The sequence below is a fragment of the Callithrix jacchus genome, chromosome Y, assembly GCF_049354715.1.
Source record: "Callithrix jacchus isolate 240 chromosome Y, calJac240_pri, whole genome shotgun sequence".
Classification (NCBI taxonomy): Eukaryota; Metazoa; Chordata; class Mammalia; order Primates; family Cebidae; genus Callithrix; species Callithrix jacchus.
In genome coordinates, this window is record NC_133525.1 from 12,644,558 (window position 1) to 12,666,971 (window position 22,414).

Genomic DNA, 22,414 nt, shown 5'->3' on the forward strand with positions numbered 1-22,414 from the left:
TATTTGGAGTAAGATGATAAAATCACCAAATGCTAAACGTCAGAAGGCGTCCAGGGAACATCTGATGTGGTCATTGGCTTTGATGAGTAAGCCAAGGCCTGGACACTTAGCTTTTGTTAAAGGTCCTTCTGCTTAAGAGTTGTATATGCTGAAAATTGGATGGCCCTTCTTCTGTCTTCTAATGGTAATAACAATAATAATAACCAATAATTTGAAACAGGTAGTGGGCAAAATGCTTTACCTGAATTTATGCATTTCATCTTATTTCTAAAACATGCATATACACAGAATGCCTTTTGTCAAAATAAAACTCAATTAAATGGTTGCACTGATCTTTACATTTTGATTTCCAGACACTTTCAAAAGAAAACCATATTTTATTTAATAAAATAATATTTTTTAATTCCGTAAGATAATATATTTTTTCTAGTCAGACATTTGGTTGTACTTTTGCTTACCTTGTATTCTCTGATTATAATACATTAAAAATTATTTCACTGTTAAACTACCATCTTTTCATTAGCTAATAGAAAATGTTACCCATTCATAAAACAAATATGGATAGATCTGATAGGATGTTTGGTGTTCAGAAATGTCATCTTTTCTTATCTGTGCAACAAAAGCTTCTAATTTCTTTTGTTTTCAGCATAAATGATCGTGCATCTTCTTCAGACTGTGTTCAAGCCTTTTGGCAACATCGTCAAGAAGAAATAATGTTAATTATCAAAAATAAATTTTTAAGAGTCCATGACTGTCGTATTAATTCTCTGTCCTTTTCAGTTATCAGGGAAGGTGATTATTTTTGACGCATCAAGCATGTTTTATAAACTGAAGCTTTCCGCACTCTTTCACTGCAGTGCAATAGTGCAGGCTACTGTCAATACCTATTTTTTTAATAGTAGCATACATTCCCGTTGGCATTCTGGCAACAGAGTAGAAGCTAGGGCTTCTTAAATCATTCCCATTAGTATGCCATTGTTAACTGTATGAGAAATATTTTCCTAGTACAAAGCAAAGGTGTAAAAAAAAAATCTCTCCTCTTTCTCTCTCTCTCTTTCTTTCTCTCTTGCTCTTTTGCAGAAATAGCCAGAAGCTATACAGGAAGCATTTGGCAAAATGACACATTAGTTTGCAGCTGCTGGAAACAGGGAGGACAGGAGAGCATGTTCTCCCAGAAAATGCCTCTTTCCTAAAACAATGAATGTTCTAAAAGTAGAGGACTCTTCGCAGATAAACATCTGCTGAGAAATCTTAACTTGGATGATGATCAAATGCCACCCCACTGCTGGCCAAATTTTGATTATTGGACTAGACATGGTATTTGCTGAGGGATAATGTTGTTCAATCAATGAGCGATGGGCTCAGTCATATGACTAGAATGCTCATCACAACACTCCTTAGCTGGTGGTTGAAGTTTAAACTTAAGAAATTTACTTTCCTCAGCTATAAACAGCAGGCTAGAACCAGAGAGTTCTAAAGTCTCTTTTAAAAAGTCAGATATTATGTATAATTATTATTACAAAATTATTACAGAGTCTATGTTTATTGCTTTAAATGCATCATTAAACTCATTACTTCTAGGTGTATTTAGAATTAATTCGCAAAAAAAGAAAGACGCCTTTCTTGGTTATTTTCTGATAATACTATTACATAGGTTATTGCACCATCTGCTGGTGGTCCTGAGGCTGTCTGATTAGGTGACTGCAATGTCCTTCCTGTTTTAATGGTGTACTTCATTCCCCTCTCCTATTGCTCCAAAAAACCTTCCAAAATGTTTTCCCATCTCAACATAAGGTAAATACAAATGCCAAGATCGTTATTACGATCTATAAATAATGTAAAATTGTGAGCTCTGATTCATATATTTTTGTTATAGGTTTCTTCAAAGAGGGACTGAGATACACATTTTTAAAATAAGATGTCCAGATTGAACTGAATGATATAAATAAGTGAAGCATTTGCACACTAACAATATAGTATGCAAAATGGAATTCCTTTCCCATCGCCAGATTCCCTCCAGGAAGCTAAAGGCTGCAAAGTAAAGTGGCTTCCATGGCTACGATACTCTACCTCCGCTTCTCTCCATAGGCACACTAACAGGGTCTTTCCTAAAATGACACTTGGTGACGCATCATACATATGCATTGCTTCATCGTGCCAAGGAACAGGAAACAACGTGAGCAGTTTTGTGAAAGGGATAATTTGATTCAAAGTTATGATGAATAAAACCATGTTAATGAACAAAGAACAAAGAAACTGTCTTCTTGTTAAAAAATGCACTTCTAGTAGAATTATCAAAGGAATAAATAAAAGAATTCTTCATTTTTCAACATCTTTAAAGTTCCCCAAATCATGCCTTTTTCAACAACACAGAGGTGCATTTGAAGATGTTCTCGGTTTCTAGATAGGGTGAATATTTGTCTCTTTTAGGATAAACAAAAAGGTAATATAGATTCAGTGACTTTTTATGGTTCTAGTATTGAAAAAGTTATCTGTATTCTTCCATCCTGCTGCACATGAAACAGGCTTTCATAGAGTCCTCTAGAAAGTGTATGGTTTAGGTGGCTGTGGAGGCTGCACAGTTCTTGTCTCTGGCCATGTGAGCTGAGTGCCCTGAAAGCAATGAAAGAGCTGGGAAGACATCTTTCAGTGCTGAAATCTGAAACCTGTCCTTGAATATGAGAATAATGGATTCCAAATTCTACAAACATTGTGTAACCATATTGTAATATTTGGAAGCAACCTCGCAGCTGCACTCTGGAACTGCTGATAAACACAACAGTCATAAGTGTACACGACACGCAAAGCAAAGTGATTGTGAATGGAATCCACAGTTAGTTGAGCCCATGAAGAACCGACAATATGTTCTTGACTGAGTTTTGCCAAAAAGAATCAGGGGATTCTCTTGGAATGCCAGCTTCGCTGGCTGGGAGTTCTGGAATCTAGGACAGTCTGTGATTTATTCACAGCAAAGGTGAGGTAGGATATGCTCAGGAAATGCAGACTCATTTTTGAATGTCCCTGCAGTACGTTATCAGCATGAATAAGGTTATACAATTTGGACAGCTGACAGCATCGTTTGCTTTATGTCTTTCCTTATTCCCACCGACCTCACGCTCTACTTAGGTGGGGGCTATGGAACTAAAGGAAAGATCATAGAGAAATGGAGAAATTCATTAAGGGGGCCCCTCAATGCTCAAGGATTTTCCTTCCTAGGGCCACATTCCAGGCTTCCTAAAGTTAACTAAACTGCCATGCCAGAACACTCCAGTGAAATCCACATTTTCATTTCTCAGTCTACAATTGAGTCAGTGGGTTTGGATGTGTTCCTTTCCAGATTGCATTTTGGCTCTCATAAATCCTATGAGAAAATATTTAATTGACTTTGACATGGGGGAAAGCAGTAAATATTTAAATCTGATGAGAATGCTTTAAAAGGAAAATCATCCTGGCCCCAGGATATCTCATCTTGCTTAACATATCAGGGCTGGGCAACAGAGTGAATGGAAATGTCAGGAAGAACATAATCCAATCCAACTGGTGACTGCACAAGCCAGGCCTTATTAAATAAGGCAACAGCCACGGGGACAGTGGAAGCCCATTGTCCTAACTCAGTTAGTCCTGTGTGCTTTCAAGAGTCCTAAACAAAGGGGAATTTGAAATAACAAATTTAAAAACATGGTCAGTTTGCAAACACACAACTCATAAGAAGGCATATTGATATTAAAATATTAAAGTGTAAATGTGCTATAGGTATGTAGGCAAAGTTAGGGACTTTTTCAATGATCTTTACAAATCTATTTAATCTATTCTTATGGTTACTTATTAATAACTTTAGAGTATATAAAATGAATTCAGGTTTCCTTATCACATTGAATATAAGTTCTGGTTTTCCTGTTCCATCTTCAAGATAGCTGATTGGCAGTATTATTACTAAGAAATAGAACTATAATTGCTAATGGTTTGCTTTTTTATGTAGAAAACATTACCAATGAAGATTAGAATTTTTACTATTTTTTTAAATTGGCAAATCATATACTTACAGACTTATACACAAGCCTAAGTAAGTAGACAAGCATTTATTCTATCCACCATACAATTCTTTCTCACCATTAAGGAAATTGGCTTATTCCTGGATGCTTCAAAAGCTTCCTAAACACATGGAATTTAGATAATTACAGAAGGTTTTTATAATGGAGTCTCTTTTGCAAATCAATATAAAATTGTTAGCTGACCTGGAAGGGAACACAGACCGGAAAGCCATTTGTTTTAATGGAGTCTTAAGAAAACTGCATAAAAAAGAATATGCCATTAATGTCTTCCTAACAAATCAAAACAAGGCACTATTTGTAATATAGTAAATGTAACACTGAGAAAATTTAACTATTTTTTTAAAAGAATAATCCTGAATGTTGACTTGGAAACCACAGATTTCAGAACTTGCCAATTTAGTACCAATATTTCTTTTCATTAATCCTCTAACTCTAAAAACTAATAGTAAATGATACACAAAATGCTAACCAGCCTACAAAACTGAGTACTCCAATGTTTCTGAAAATTACTTGGAATATAAATGTAAAGCTCATGTATGACTAAATTAACTCAATGTACAAATTTATGTATTAATCCAGATAAAATTTATACTTGATTTTTGAAAATGTCAGAATTTTAAAAAATTAAAGTATACATAGGGTGAGAGAGATTTTAATATACAGCTTAAAAATATAGAGCCTGAAATTAACTTTGATTCCAGCATTTCTTGCTTCTTGACTTCAAATAATTATGAAGTTCAAAAACAATCAAAATAGCTCAAAATAATATTTTGTGTTATAATCTGTTTTTACTTTGCCTGTGAATTAGTGTACTAGTTACAAAAATGGAAGCTGAATGGAAAAAAAAATAGAAAAATATCTTTAAAACTTTTTAAGGGTCATTTTTTTTTTTAAGAAGTAACATGCATTTAATGCTCTCTTGGATATACCAAGAAGCACTTAAGACATGGGTGAATTCACTTAATAAAATTGTTTTCCATATAAATATTGACATTTAAACTCCCTGAAATATTATTTGTCTTTTTCTTTTCTTATTAAAGTATAAAATTTCTTTGCCCATTTTGAGAATTAATAAACAAATATAGTGCTATGAGCAACGTGGTAGGAACACAATAGAATTCTTTAAAAACTTTTCTTTTTCTGTTTCTTTTTTTAAGCTTCCTGTTGGCCTGACTCATTGTGCTCTCACATCCCTTTGAAACCATATGGGGAAGTAATAAAGTGCGTCTCTTCTTGCAAAGACATGCAGTGTTTATTAACTGACTAAGGGAAATACTATGAGCTCATTACTATTTGTCATACATGGTCATTCAATCGCACTGAGCAACAGACAAGTCCAGGAAACACCCGTGTAAAAAGCACAATGGATAATAGGCCGTTTAACAGTTTAATTTTTTATGGGAAAAAAATAAGTTGAATACGACCTTAGATAAAATGCAAAATACAGCAATAGTAACACTGTTGGCCATTTCTATTCAACAACAAATTCTCTGCTCTCTGCGGAGACTAGAAGGCAGGTACAGAATTCTGCTGTCTGCAGAGACTAGAGGGCAGGTACAGAATTCTGCTCTCTGCGGAGACTAGAAGGCAGGTACAGAATTCTGCTGTCTGCAGAGACTAGAGGGCAGGTACAGAATTCTGCTCTCTGCGGAGACTAGAAGGCAGGTACAGAATTCTGCCGACAAACTTTCTTTGGCACCAAATTGTGCACATTGTGGCCCCACTTATTGTCAAAGGAATCAAAAGCCTTCAGCAGCAGCATTATTACTGTCTTTCAAAGACCTTCCCAGGAATTCCAACACATGTAAACATATGCTTAAGGGTTTAGCTCCATCTACAGGAAGCAGGAAATAAATTCTTCGTAAATAGAATGTCCTCTCTGCACACATCCATTTAGATAGGATTGTCTTTGCTTCTTCCAAATGATGCTTTTGGCTAAGAAATTTCCAGTGAAGAAAGGAGCACTGGACAGAGTAGGAAATAGGCATGTGACTCATCCATTCTTCAGGTTTTGAATCAGATTTTCTCTTCTTCATTAAGTACATTTCTATAAAAAGCAGCCATTCATAAAACATAACTTATAAAACATAATGCCATGGAGGAAGCCTCTCCCAAGATTTTGGAGGAATTTATCTAATAAGAGTCCCTGGATGTTAAAGTTTCAGGTAATTCTGTCTCTGGATGTGGGTTTCATTCCCCTCTTCTCTGTAAACTTCCTATCCTCTGAGAATATGTACCACTCCGCCACCATAACTATGTCTGCAGAGCTAGATTTCAGGACAAAGGGTGTCAAGGAGGGTTGGAGGAGAGGTGGCTTGAGAAAACCTGCCAATATCCATTCTCAAAACAATGGTAGAAATCCGGGTCCTGCCTTCTTTCCAGGTCCATGTTAATCCACAATAAAGATAGCTATTTACTTAAGAAGAAAGTAGAAACTCAAAAATGGTTTGTTCACCAAAAAATACAAATGAAATATTCCACCTTCCCCAAAGTCATATTTATCCACTCTTAAATAACCTTGCAAAGAAGAGCTAATCATTAGTTGGAAGTGTTAGTCAAGCCAATCCTTTGTCATGGGATTTTCTTCACAGAGTACTGAGCGGGGACCATGCTTCTAACAGTAGTGTGGCCTCCACATTCTTGAGCACATGCTTCATGTTTCTTCATTGAATGATTCAAGTCTAAAATTAGGGGTAAAATGCTCTATTGTACAAAGATACTGCCTTGTTTCTATACCCAATTTCCATTTCTAAATAAAGGTACAGTAGCTCCAAATGAAGAAACTACATTTGGGTTAATCCTTTGTATCAAGAATAATGACTAAGCTCTAACCTCAATCCTGCATGAGTTTATACTGAAACTATACCATGTGCATGCAGCTATACTCATCAAATCATCTTATTCCAGAGTAAGGAGAAGATCCGCCACAAAGAAGAACACCCAACTCTACCTTAGGGATCCTACATTTCTCAAATTCCATAAATTAGATGCTTTTCAGCCTCAAGCCTTTCAAGTCTCCTTCAGGTTTCTATTATTTTTACATGAACGATAAACTCATAAAATGTAAGGTTCTGCTCTATTAAATAATGCAATATGGATGTCATATGATTTTGTAAGAGCTTCATAACATTTCTAAGCAAATAAATTACAGGAACTCTAGGTAAATGTAGATTAGACACACACTCACCTATGTCTGCTCCTTCCACAAATCCCACTAAAATCACAGGCAGGTGACTGAATGGAGAGGCTGCAGTGGATGAGAGACATTAACAAATATTTAAATGGGAGACAGAGGAAACTGACGGCAGAACAAAGGAAGCTGAATCCTAAGAGGATTTTTCACTAAAGAACAGGGAAAGATAAACAACGAGAAGTTCTGAGTTTTGCATGTAGAGTGAACAGACAGGGCTCAAAACTAGGAGGGCCAATAGACAGCTGGAATAAACAGTGATCAGACATCCACGGTTCCTTCTACCATTTTTAAATGTTTTCTTATTGATTCATAATGTACACACTTTCAGGATACATGTGATAATTTACTGCATTCATGTAAACAATAAAGATAAAACCAGTGCAATTAGGATGTCTATCACCTTAAATATTTGTCTTTTCTCTATGCTAGAAATATTGAAATTATTCTTTTCTGGATATTTTGAAATATACAACAATTATTGTAAACTACAGTCACCCTACTAATCTAGCAGACAGTAGGTCTTATTTATTTTATCAAACTGTATATTTATAGTCATGAATCTGAAACTAGTAACCATATCTCCCCAACCCAGAAAGAAATTGATTCAGAGAGCGCTTACACTGGGACATGTAAGGCACAGTAGTGGGTGATACTTAGGCATGAAAACCAGGAGAATTAGGTTAAACTTTATAAACTTCATCGCAGAAAATGGAAGCAGAGGGAATCTTCCCAGAACATTTTATGAGGCCAGAATTACCTTAACACCATTAAAAACATTGCAAAAGAGTAATCCAGACTCCAACATTCTTATAATTGCATCTCAACAGAATATTAATGAGACAAAGCCAACAATGTATTTTTAAAAATACACTACAACCAAGTGGGATCATTTCATTCCTGAAGTAAAGGATACAAAAGTATGATTCAACACTCAAAATTCAATCCATGTCATCCACCATGACAACAGGCTAAGAAGAAAAATCATATGCTCGTGTCAATAGATGCAGAAAAAACATCTCACTAACCTCACAACTTTTCAAAATAAAAATTTTCAGTAAACTAGGAACAGAGGGGAAACTTTTCAACTTGATAAAAAGACTTCTACTAGAAACCTACAGTTAATCTCCTACCTAATAATGAGAAACTTAATAATTTTCCCTTAAGATTAGAAATGGCAAGGATGTCCCCCCACATAATTCTACTTGACATTGTGCCAGAAATGCTAACTAGCACAATGAAACAAGAAAAGGGTAATTGAAAATATACAAATGGGAAAGGAAGACATAAAACTGTCATACGAATGACTGTGTAGATTTTTTTAACTGTACTTTAGGTTCTGGGGTACATGTGCAGATCATGCAGGGTTGTTGCATAGGTACATACATGGCAAGGTGGTTTGCTGCCTCCATCCCCCCGTCACCTATATCTGGCTTTTCTCCCCATGTTTTCCCTCCCCAACCTCCCCACCCCCCACTGTCCCTAGCCTATCCCCCACAACAGACCCCAGTGTGTGATGCTCCCCTCCCTGTGTCCATGTGTTCTCATTGTTCAACACCTGCCTATGAGTGAGAACATGTGGTGTTTGATTTTCAGTTCTTGTGTCAGTTTGCTGAGAATGATGGTTTCCAGATTCATCCATGTCCCTACAAAGGACACAAACTCATTGTTTTTTATGTGTAGATTTAAAAAAAAAATTATAAGTAACAAATGAGTATATCAAGGTCACAGGGAACAATATTAATATATATAATTATTTTGTAAACTAGGAGTAAACAGTTGGAATGTAAAATTTAGAAAAGAATACAATTTACCATAGCACCAAAAGAATGAACTACTTTGTTAGAACAAATCCAACAAAATATCTAAGTACCTTCATGTGAAAAACTACAAAACTGATGAAAGAAATCAAATGAGATTTAAATAAATGAAGATATATTCCATGTTCAAAATCCCAGCAAGCTATTTTTTAGATATCACCAACCTGATTCAAAAGTACAAAGAAATGCAAAAGATCTAGAATTGTCCCCTAATGAAGAAGACCAAAGTTAGAGGGCTCACATCATCCAATTTCCAGACTCACTATAAAGTTTATATTAATCAAGAGAGCGTGGTTTCAAAAACAAAACACATTAATCAATCAACAGAATATGAAGCCAATAAATAGATCCAAACATAGTCACTTAAGTTTTTATATTGTCCTAAATGCAATTCAATGGGGAAAGGGCAGTTTTTTTAAACAAATTGTGTCAGAACAGTTGCATACCTATTGCCAAAAAAATGAACCTGGACGCAGACTGTACACTTTTCACAAAAGTTAACTCAAAATGAGATGCAAAGGCATAAAAATGACACAGTGGACTTTGAGGGCTCAGGGGAAAAGAGTGGGAAGGAAGTAAGGGATAAAAGATACAAATCGGCCGCACGGGGTGGTTCAAGCCTGTAATCCCAGCACTTTGGGAGGCCGAGGCGGGTGGATCACGAGGTCAAGAAATCTAGACCATCCTGGTCAACATGGTGAAACCCCGTCTCTACTAAAAATACAAAAAATTAGCTGGGCATGGTGGCGCGTGCCCCAATCCCAGCTACTCAGGAGGCTGAGGCAGGAGAAATGCCTGAACCCAGGAGGCAGAGGTTGCAGTGAGCCGAGATTGCGCCATTGCACTCCAGCCTGGGTAACAAGAGCGAAACTCCGTCTCAAAAAAAAAAAAAAAGATACAAATCAGGTGCAGCGTATACTTCTTAGGTGATGGATACGCCCAAATCTCACAAATCACTGCTAAAACATTTGTGTGATCAAATGCCACCTGTCTTCTAATAACCTATGGAAATAAAATTTTTTTTTAATTTAACTCAAAATGATGCATAAACGTCAAATATAAAATAGTAAGGTACAAAACTTCTAAAAGAAAATGCAGAAAGTCTACCTGACCTTCAATTTGATATAAGTTTCTAAATACAACTCCAAAAGCATGATCCATTCACACACAAAAAAAGATTCGAGGTTAGGCATTGTTAAAATTTAAAATGTCTGCTCTGCAAAAGACATTTATTTAACTGAATAAAAATGGAAACCCAAGAAAGTGATTAACTATTTGCAAAACACATGTGTGATAAAAAAGCTGGACTCTAACAAATACAAAACTCTTAAAATTCAACAGTAAGAAAACAAGTGCCTCAATTAAGAAATGGGCAAATTTGAATGACCACCTCATCAAGAGTAAAAGTATCACACGAAAAGACAAAGATGCTCAATATTATATGTCATTGTGGAAATATAAATTAAACTAGTTATGAAACTCACGACACATCTATTGTTATTCTTAAACCCCCCAAAACAGCAATACCTGGCAAGAAAGCAAAGCCAGCCGAACTCTCATTCATTGCTAGTGACTACAAAATGCAGCAGACCCTGGAAGACATCTGAGCAGTTTCCACTCATGTCTTCCATATGACCCAGCAGTCATGCCCCTAAGTATTTACACAACTGATTTGAAAAGTATGTTTACACTAAACCCTGCAAGCAAGTATGTATGGCAGCTTTATTCATAATTTCCCAAAACAGAAATTAACCAATACATCCCTTCGGTACTTGAATAGATACTCAGACTGTGGTGCACCGTGGAATACTTCTCAAAAATAAAGAGGAATGAGTCACGGAGCCTTACACAGACATGGGTGAATCTTCAGTGCTTCCTGCCAAGTGAAACGTGCTAGTCTGAAAAGACTGCATAGTGTATCATTCCATTTCTATGACATTCTGGAAAAGGCAAAACTATAGAGATTGTAAAACAATAAGATGTGGTCAGAAAGGGGGGAGAGGTAGAAAAAAAGGGTAAAGTACATGGGAATTTTCAGGGCAGTGAAACTTTATGGTACTGTAATGATAAGTACAAAACTCACAGAAATTTATAACTCAAAGAGTAAACCTTACTGCATGCAAGCTTAAAATAAGTTAGGAGGTCAGGGGAGCCCAGCATGGAATACATGTGACTAAAAAGTCTAACTTAACTATATTAAAAATGTATAAAACAACCAAATGAAGGGCATGAAGGAAAGAGGTACTGATCTAAGTATTTTTTGAAATGAGAGTTGTCTGTAAGACTAAATCACAAGAAACTATACCTTCATCCTGCAGTCTGGCTGATAAAGTTGATTCCCACTAGGGAAACCACTATGCATGTATACTTAAATTGAGCAGTTAAGTATATAGATGGTAGCTGCTACCACCCAGGTGTTTGTTTCAGGAGTGGGAAGTTACAGATAGTGAAGAGAAGGCAGCTACAATGATCCTTAGGATTTGAGGTGGAGGCATCAGTATGAACTCATACACAGCTTAATGTTACTAATTCAGTTTTTGTAAACACGTTTATATATTAAAATATTATATTTATAGGCATGCATACCTACATGGGATAGTGTACATACATGCATTTCTGTGCTCTGCCAACTGAGAGGGTCTAGAAGCAACGACTCACCAATAGCAGCATGCATACCTAGCACCTAGATCTTGCTTTCTAATACCATCTTCCAGTAGAAGGAACCAGGGCTTACTGAAGAAGTGGTTGAGTCCAGGACTTGTCCAGGTAATTTACAAGATAAGCCCTAGAATCACTGTAGTGCCAGAAGGTCAGAAAGTTTAAAAACAAACAAAAGAACAACAGCCCCACAATGATGTGTGTATGTCAGAAGAACACAGCAGAGAACTGAAAGGGCTCCCAATGGTCAGAGATGGGATAACTGAAATAAGCAACGTAAATAAAGCACATAGGATTAGATCATAATCCAAAATATAAAATAAATATGTATGAGTCCACACTGATATAAATAAATAGCTGAATGAATGAACAGGGAAATATTAACAACTAACAAGCAGAATAGGCAAACATCTCATGCAAAATAATTTCTAATAATTATTGTAGATATTCTGCCATCAGAAAGTTGGAACAGGACTCCCTACTTCTTAAGAGTGGCAGTGACTACATAGTGACTTTCCTTTCTAAGAATACAGAGTGGAAACGTGGACAAAAGGGGACATTTTGTCATGGAAACCCGTGAAAAACCTAACCTTACCAGGTGTTCAAGGCTAACATCAACAGTGACATGTTAAAACCAACAGCAAATAGCCAGTACTGATGTGACGGAAATGGTGTTTTACCTCTCCATTCTGACTCCCAGCAACCACAGCCTCAGTCTAATTGAGAAAAAAGAAAACAACAGACAAATTCAAGTTTAGGCAGATTTTGCAGAACATCTTACCAGTATTCCTCAAAACCATCAAGGTCTTAGAGACAAAGTCTGAGACACTGTCCCAACCAGAAGGACCCCAAAGACATGATGACTGTAATTAACATGGTGTCCTGGGTGAGACGGGGTCCCAGAACAGAAAAGAAATAAATAGGTAAAAACCAACCAAGGAAATCTAAATAAATTAGGGGCTTTAGGGAACAATATGTTGATACTGTTAATTGTGACACATGTGCCATAGTAAGACCAGATATTAATGTCAGAAGGAGGAGACAGTGGGGGATGTGTGAAAACCCTCTGTCACAATTTTTCTATAAAGCTAAAGTCACTCTAAAATAAAAAGGTTCGTTTTAAAAACCTAATGCCTATAATTTTTAAATGTGTAAAAATTCATTTTGTTTTAGCTGTTAGTCATTTGGCACCTAATATATGAAAATACTTTGCAATAAAAACAGGTGTGTGACATTAAAAGTCCCTGATTCCTAGTTTTTGAACGATAGAGTAGCATATTCATGTTGTTAGGAATCTTTTGTTTGAGTCCTATCTCATAGTGTTGTCACATTAGGAAAAAAATCATAATCCAAGTATGTATTTCTAAAATTAAATTCCAATAACTCAGATGAATTGAAATTTAACAACTGGTAAATCTTCCTCTGGTCTTTCCCACATGGTTTTACATGACTCATCTGTAAAATAAGCCACTGACAGACTCCTGTTCCTTATACTTGGCTTTTCTTGAACTGGCCGCAAAGTCTTGGATATCTCAGTGTACCTCTGTTCTGCATTCTATAAATAAGGATAATAGAATTGATACGCAGCAAACATTTATATTCTAATAACCTATTAAAGGGATTTGCTATGAAACATTCAAATAATAAATACCCAGCTTGACTGTAAGAGTTCTGCTTTTTAAACAATCATTTGAGTTTAGAATCTGGGAGAAAGGTCAGTGCACCAATAATATTGTTCTCTCTTTGGAAAAAGAAAAAAAAGTCCTGAGATAACATCTAAGAATTTAGTTTTTTAAATGTCTTGGCATTTGGAATGGAGTTTTGACCTGGCATAAATGTTAGTATTACAGTTGAATACACGCCTGTTCCAGTGAGCATCAGATTGGGTACTTTAAGTAATAATTATTGATTATTGGTAAGTGGTTAGAATTAGTTGTAATATTCTAAATCTTGTTTCAAATCCTCTTTTAGAAATATAAAACACCATACCCTTTTCCAGCCAACAAATCAAACTGTAATTTTTAAATTATGCTTTTCTATTTAATTTATATTTTGCCATGTGTTCTTTTTTGTTGTTTTTCTTTTTTAAAAAATCTAAACTAATATATCTCATTAGAAATTCCTTCTGAGTCAAATCTCTATGATATTAAGCCAATGTTGAGAATTCCAAGAAAGTGAATTCAAAGGTAGGTAGACAAATGTATTTGAAGTTAGCCAGCTAATTCACCATATTTAGAAAAAGTATAACTACCTGCCTAGATACATCTTTTTCTAAAATTGGATTTGCATCTTCAAACAAAATAAAATATTCTGTTTATATGTACATTATGCTGTACCTTGCTTGTCAGTGTTTCCCATGGATCAGCCACACCAGCATCACAAGTAGCTGGTTAGAAATGCAGACTCTTGTGTCCACCTGAGAGCTACTGAGTAAGAATCTACACTCAGCAAGATTTCCGGGTGATGTGCACGCATGTTAAAGTTTGAGCAGCACTGTTCCATACAGCGACTGTTATTCCAAACAATATTTTTACCAGGATGTGCTGTATAAAATTCATGCTAAGGTTTAATTTGCTTCTACTGCTGTTGTTATTTGTTTCATCTCCTTTTCCAGAATCTTCCCCTCCATAGCACTGCAGGAATCTGCCTCTGTAATTGGGCTCTGACATCTCTGTCACATCATGACACCAAAGAAGCCACCATTATTGAGGAAGCATGGGAGGTAGAAAATTAGACCATTAATATTTGCATTATTTAAATAAACAGTTAATAAATGACATATAAATAATTTTTAAAAACAAACCATTGTCCAACAACTCTGGCAAGATTTCCAAAACAATTATTTTGAAAGTTAAGTTAAAGGCATTGTGTATACAGAATTTTAAGCCACCAGATAAAAGATCTAGAGGATGTTCTCAAAAGTTTACGATATCTGAAATGCAAAGCAAAAGAATTCGTATTTTGACATTGAGCTCTAATGAAAGAGATTGTGCATGTATATATGCATGTGTATTTTAAAAACCCTTATTAAGATTTTAATTTGCCATCAAGGGCAACTTGTCATACGAAGATGAAGCTATTTTATGATTCATTAGCCAAGCGTGACTGAGACAGCTGAGATTAATTTAATCCTGGCTGCTATGCATTAGCATTCAAAGGGATCTGAAGCAGAGAGCAGGACTTGGTTTTATTTTTATAATGAAGGAAATCTTTTGCAGCTTCTCTGTTTTGATGATCACAATGAGATGGTGGATTAAATGGTTCTATAGTTAAACACAAATATGAATTAGGAATGAAAGCTATTTCCATGATGTCTTGCTGTCCTTCAGACACATGCTTGAGTGACACTATTATGAAAAGCAGAAGCTGTCACATTTACCCTGGAAAACAAATGTTTACCTCAAGCAGCAGCTGACATTTCTAGCTTCTTGCATGAATCAGGCACCGCTTCAAATCACTGACCAGTCTCAGTCCTTGTATCTTGGCCTTGGGACTCAGGCCAGTATTAAATGAGTGGACCTGATCTGACTGAAACCAGGATACCTCAAGTACCTCAACAAGGGGCTCGCCTAAGTCTGTATCTTCAACACCTGAGCTCTGGCTAAGCACATTGTCATGTAATACACTATGGTTGCCATTACTATTGATAATGTGTCCATAGAGACCTCTGGCTAAAAAGACCCTAGGTCGTCAGCAGTACTTCTTTTTTCCTTTTCTGCTGCATGCATACGATCCATCAGGATAGTAAGCAGAGCTCTTTAATTCTCTAGCCCCTTTCCATTATAACAATGAAACATTCCTTCTAATCTCTTAATTGCTGCAACAACTATATGAGTCGTCATTCTAATGTTTCCATCCATTCACATCTCCTTCTCTCAATACAAGTCTATGGAGCCAAATTACACACATTCACACACATTTTTTTTAACCATTAACAATGATTATTATTGACAGCTTATCGTATACTATGCATCCCATAAGCTCCAAGATTTTTTTACTCTAGATAGCCCAAGCAATTTGCAGTTAACTCTCAACTAAAACACTCTAGCATTTGTCTGTGTCATATATTTAGCATTTATATTCCATTGTAGTATGACTATATACACCTAAGTTCTGACTCCTCAACTGAACCGTAAGTTTCTTAAAGTCAATGATTGTATCTTACTGTACATAATAGGCTCAGAATAAATATCGGAGGATTGTTAGAAAGCCATAATGAAATATTTTCAGAAATTGAAAAAGGACAATATAAACACACACACACAAGTATATAATACTTAACCTACACATGAACAGGTTCAGTCAAAAGCAATATTTAATGGAGAGCAAAATTTAGAGCTTCAACTCAGATCTGCAAAAACGTGACGACCTTATTTCTCTTGAATCTCAAGTTTCTTAGATGCATCTATATATTTTGATAGCAGTAAAGAACCTTGCTAATAAAAGAATAGCTTTCTTACTTAACTCTTAGTTGTTCTTAAGTAAATTATGAATTCAGGATTTCAACCTCAGTAATTGAAAGTTCAGCCTCTATTCAGGGCCTCTGACCTCCCGTCCTTTGTTCTTTCCCTATTCTCCTTCCTATCCATGAAAAACACATTCACATAATGTTGTGGAAGCATCACTGTCTTTAGGTATCCATGACATACGTTCTAATATTCTTCCAAAGTAGGATTTACTAGGGATCACCTATCCAACAACATATCCTGGGGTCAGTGGAGAGAGCAGCAGTCCTCCCTAAACACATTTTTAGGTCATGTGCAGTTATTTTTATAACAGCACACACTATAGAAAACCCAAGAGGAAGCAAGCTCCTGAGACTGAAGACATTACCCAAGGTAATGTTGTGTGCTCACTCTGCGAATGACAGTATTCTCCCTCTCCAGCCCTACCACATGGTTCATTGCTCCTGGTGTTAGAATCTCATCACACCTGGAAGTTCCCGAAGTACAAATTGATGATAGCTTAGCTTCTGAGACTAGACTTCCACACAGGCATTCTGGCACACAGTGAAATCAAGCTTTAGAAGAAAGCCACCCACATCACTTGACGTGAAATCAAGCTGCTAGTGTGTCTTCTACCCTAGTTAGAAGTAGCTGGAAAGCATGTTTCCCAGGCCCTTCCTTTGAGGGAATGTTTGGCCTTAAAGGTGGCTAAGTGGGTCATATGATCTAATTATGTGCAGGTAAGGATATTCAAGACAATCTTTCCAGAGAAGAAACAAAGGTATTATGGGAATAACATCTCCTTCCTATTTGAGTTGCTGGTTGCTGAGATCGCCAGGTAGGGAAATGAAGAGTGAACAACAGAAATTATTTAGAAAAATCCAGTGATCACTGGATGTATCTCACTGATCAGCAGGCTTCTCAGTCCAAAATTCTGAGCATCTCATGTGGCATCATTCAGACATTCGCACAAAGCCAATAGGTAATGAAAATGGGTCTGGAAAACGACCAAGAAGTATCAAACACTTCCAGCTCTGATGTTGATGAACAGTTATGCACCCTTATTCTCTCTTTTATTTTGCTTCTCCATCCCAAAATAAACAGCCCCTGGAAGGTCAGTGCATCCATCTGTCCTGTGCGAAAAGCCAACATTCAGACACTGATCATTCTTTTCAGACCAAGCTGAAGTCCTATTACATTAGCAGCCATTTGTCTATACCCTATACTTAACAATAAGTTAATAATACAGCTCAAAAAATGCCTTTTCTGACTTTATTTTTTTTAATATGGACCATATCCATGAAGTCAAGCTTCAATTTATATTTCCAAGTGCATACGTGCCACATTTTAGAACAGGAAAGACATTTCAAAATGTGACAGGGGTTAAGGATGGCTAAAAAATTAATCTGTGCTACTTTTTTCCTTGTTTCTTATCGAAATGGATTTCAAAAATATTAATTGGAGAAGTAACTGCTTATTACAGTTAGAAATAAGAAGTAAACAGAAAGTAATTACATTTATATGGCCTTTGCTTACATTTCAAAAAGTGTATGTCTAACAGTTATAACTTTAAAATGCAATTGCCTCCATCTTGTTTAGCTTAACGACCAGATAACACCAGGAAAGTGTGTTCTCCTTCATCACTTTATCGGTAGCTCTCTCTTTTTCTATACTGTATTCTTAAACACAACATTGGAATTTCATAAGGACAATATTCTAGGATTGGCCTGAAGGAATATGCGCAATCGACCTAACATCACATCTTTCATGAATGACTTGGAAAAGGCAATGTTGTGACTGGTTCATTGTAATTCAGCACATATAACCTGTAGTTACAACAATCATTATTCCCAAAGTGTGTAAGATGGCCAGAGTATCAGAGATCCTGTCCAGCCTGTTTCCTTAGCTACTCATACCTGTCAGACCTCATATCCTGATTTGATGAAAAATATCACAATCACAAGTATAGGCTGTTGTGTTGTTAGTTTTATTCATGCAAATATATTTATTTAGAGCCTCTAGGATCCATGCAGGTACCAGTCTTGTAACCCAAACCCTCTGTTTACCATTAACTGTGTAGAGCAGTAGCTAAGACCACAGGTTATGGAGTTAGAGACTCCCTCCTGATACTTCCTGGTGGAATGACAGTGGACAATATCTGCAATATCTGTAAAGCCTCAGTTTTATCTGCTTTCAAAATGGTAATAGTATTATTTACCTCATAAATTAGTTGTGAGGATTAAATGAGATAATATATATAAGGCATAATTTATGGTGCCTTGTGGGTAGTAATTACTCATGAAATGTTAGCTATCATTGCTGTTTTAGTATATAACCAAAATTAACACTGTGTGAGGTCCCACTAGCAGGTCACTTCCCTCCAAATATTATTTGGCTATTTCTGAGTTATTGACTCTCATCTTCATTAAGAATAGATACCTCAGGTATTATTATTTATACACATAAAAGAAATAGAGATCTTTTATGTGTATAAATAATAATCTCAAATAAATTTACTACTTGTTGTTTGAACAAATCCTGGTTTTAAAAGTGACTACCGGAAAATTTGCAATTTATACCAATATCAACATAATAGTAACTTTCACTAAACATCCCAAATGTTGATATTACGAATACAATTTTTTGGCATTTTGAGTTTAAAAAAGCAAATCTATTTGGGTAAATGGTGGTCTAGAACTGTTCGGACCAAATAAAATCATAAAAATATTTAAACCATTTACTTCTTCAATGAAACACATTTGTAAATAAAACATTGGCAAATACTAAATTAGATCTTTTTATATAAGTAATGACAAGAGAGAACACCAACAAAATGTTAAGAGAAACATGATTTTTATATAAATATATAAAATCTGAGAAATACATGTTTAGATAGAATTAAGGAGACCTTTCATTTTATGACATAAATACCATGTTTGAATGTTTCAAAATTTCAATTTGAAAGGGGGAAATATGTAAGATTTCCACCAACAGCACTTACATAAATTTGATGTATGCTTGATATATTCCTTCTAAAATGCATTTTAAAAGGAAGATTTAAAAAGTACTAAACCAGCATGCAAATTATCCACAGTACCTTATTTATATGCTTGCCCCACAAGCCACTGTGAGATCACAGCCTGGAAATGGTTTTTCTTGTGCTTTTTCTTTATCCACCACAAGGAGAAAAATGTCATCAGCCATATCTATAACATAGCAAGAGGAACAAAAAATAAAAGCAGTAGTTTATGATTGAAGGCATCCTATAAAATATGTGTTAGCTGAAATGCCGTTGGCTAACTCCAAGTATATATGGAACTAAGTGCAAAGTTATGACTGGCAAGTTGCTTTGTGTCATTTTCTTGTCAATATTCAACATGCTAAGTAGCACTAGCACTCGGGGAAAACAGAACAGCAATGATACCGTAAAATAAGGAAGGGCAGGCTGGATTAGCAACAATGATACCAATACACTAACATACTAATGCACTAGACATTCTAATACCCAGGACATGAGGGCATGGTCAAAACTGCATAGGCTTTTGAATCTACTATAAAAACACACTAACTTACCTACTTAAATGAAAAATTAATTTGAATAATGCTTCACTTATAGAATACTGTAAGGATTTACACATTTATAATTTCAAACACATATAATCATACTGTGATATTTGTCATCGAGTTACGATAAAAGTGCATTTGACTAAATTCTGCATCTATCCATGAAAAACTCTCAAAAACACTATGAAACTGTCTTAATCGGATTAAGGCCATGTTAAAAACAACAACAACGATAGCTGATGAAATGCTTAATGTGAAAGACTAAATGCTATTCCTCTAAGAGTAAAAGAAAAAAAGAAAAGTATGTCTGCTCTCCACACTTGTAGCCAACACTTTACTGGAAATCCTAGTCAGTGCAAAAAAGCAAGAAAAAGAAAAAAGATTTGAAATGAAGAACTAAAATAGCCTCTTTTCATAGATTGTATAATTGTTCCTCTATAAAATCCTAAGTAACAAATTAATCTGCTAAAATTAATTAATAAATTTAGCAAGGATTTAGGTAGCAAATCCTTTGAAAAAATAAATTAGAATTCTAAATACATTCCAAACAACTAGAAAATGTAATTTTAAATAACATAAATGCCATAAAATACCTAGAAATATAATCAAGAAAATTATGGATAACATCTATGATGAAAAATACAATAGAATGCTGAGAGTAATAAAAGTCCAAATAGAAAAAATACAGTATGGCAATGGTATCAATAAGATGTCAATTCTTACCAAATTTATTTATGGAGTAAATGCATTTTCAATCCATATCCTGACAGATATTTCACAGAAACTAATAAGCTGATTGTAAAATGTAAGTGGATATCAAATAACCTAGAAAAGCTGAAATAATTTGAAAAATAAAAGTTGAAAGAGTTACACTAAATTCTTTCCAGACTTATTATAAAGGAACAATAACCAAGGTATTTCAGAGTTGGTATAAATTTAAACATATGTATAAGTGGAATAGGAAAAAAGTCAGAAATAGACCCACACATATACAGTCAATTATTTTTTTACAATGACACAAATATATTTCGATGTAAAAAGATAAGTTCTTCAACAAATGGTGTCTCAACACTTGTATGAAAAAAGGAAAGAAACCTCTATCTCACACTCTGAAATTTATTTGAAGTGGATTAGAGAGACCTTATTGTAACAGCTAAAATTATAATACTTCTTAAACACAAAAAGCATAAAACATACAGTTTTTAGGAATAATAAATTAAGCATCATAAAAAATAAAAACATCTGCCCTTCTAAAGACAGCATTAAGGAAATAAAATTATAAACCACAGACATGGAGGAAAAATATATATTTATCTAGAATATACAAATGTAATTATGTAGCATATGCAAATGTTTTTACAATAAGAATTAATAAGACAAACGAGCCAAAAAGACTTAAGTAAGCACTACTTCACAACAGAATGGTCAATAAATATATAAGAAGATGTTCAATATGATTGGCAATCAGAAAACTGCAAATTAAAACCATAATGAATGAGATACCAGTTTATAACAAATATAATATCGACAATGAAAAGCTAACAATACTTTTAGTAAAAATGCGTAGCCACTGCATACTTCATATGCTGCTGTTCGTAATTTAAAATTATGGCCAAGCAATTCTACACATTGATACTTACACAAAATAAATAAAACTATTTATAGTTTTCTTGTACATGGCAAGACTTGTACATAACCCCAAATCAAAAACAACTCAATGGTTCAGCTACAAGCAAAGGAATGAAAAACCCTGCAGCATATTCATATAATTGAGAGCTACTTAGCAATGAGAAAGAACAAACACACAACATGGATGACTCTCAAAGACATACTGAGCAAGGAAAGCCAGAAAAAAAAAATGCACACAGTGTGCATCCACTTATTTGAAGTTGTGGCTGAACCGAGCAATAGTGATAGAACGATGCGTGAGTAGGGCTGGAGAAACCCTGGGATGGCTTTTATGTACAGTGAAGATGCTCACGTCAGCACACACTTAAAATTTTTCCTTTTTATTGTATGCGAATTATACCTGAATGAAGATGACAAAAAATAGAGCATTTCATTTTCTATGAGAGCACCTTGTGCACTCAAGTTTTGAGCTATTTTAGGAACAATGAGCTCTTTTCACTCTACACTACATTTCAGATGTGTGACTATAAGGAATTAATTAAAGACACCACAGAACTTTTAACACCCTGTGTGCTTTTAAAAATTGAATGCTCCCCTTCCTGTGTCAATGTGTTCTCATTGATCAGCTCCACTTATGATTGAGAACATGCTGTGTTTGGTTGGCTGTTCTTGTGTCAATTTGATGAGAACGATGGTTTCCAGCTTTATCCATGTCCCTGTATAGGACATTAACTCGTCCTTTTTTACAGCTGAATTGTTCCATGGTGTATATGTGCCAGATTTTCTTTTTTTTTTTTTTTTTTTTTTGAGATGGAGTTTCACTCTTGTTACCCAGGTTGGAGTGCAATGGCTCGATCTCGGCTCACCACAACCTCCGCCCCCTGGGTTCAGGCAATTCTCCTGCCTCAGCCCCCTGAGTAGCTGGGGTTACAGGCACACGCCACCATGCCCAGCTAATTTTTTGTATTTTTAGTAGAGACAGGGTTTCACAATGTTGACCAGGATGGTCTCGATCTCTTAACCTCGTGATCCACCCGCCTCGGCCTCCCAAAGTGC

The 22,414-nt window shown here is 35.4% G+C and overlaps 1 long non-coding RNA gene across 2 annotated transcripts in view; it reads right to left on the minus strand.

Moving 5' to 3' along the window:
* Positions 1-228: 228 nt before the first annotated feature.
* Positions 229-22,414, minus strand: part of LOC118155244 (uncharacterized) — a 55,236-nt gene continuing 33,050 nt past the window's right edge. The window contains exons 2-6 of one of the 2 annotated variants that reach the window (XR_013531934.1): positions 19,263-19,371; positions 13,215-13,275; positions 12,401-12,436; positions 7,240-7,299; positions 229-4,289 (exon numbers count right to left, since the gene is read on the minus strand). This is a non-coding gene — a long non-coding RNA (uncharacterized LOC118155244). Of the gene's footprint in view, positions 4,290-4,919; positions 6,734-7,239; positions 7,300-12,400; positions 12,437-13,214; positions 13,276-19,262; positions 19,372-22,414 lie in introns of those variants that run through there. The other variant, XR_004745466.3, reaches the window with a different exon arrangement.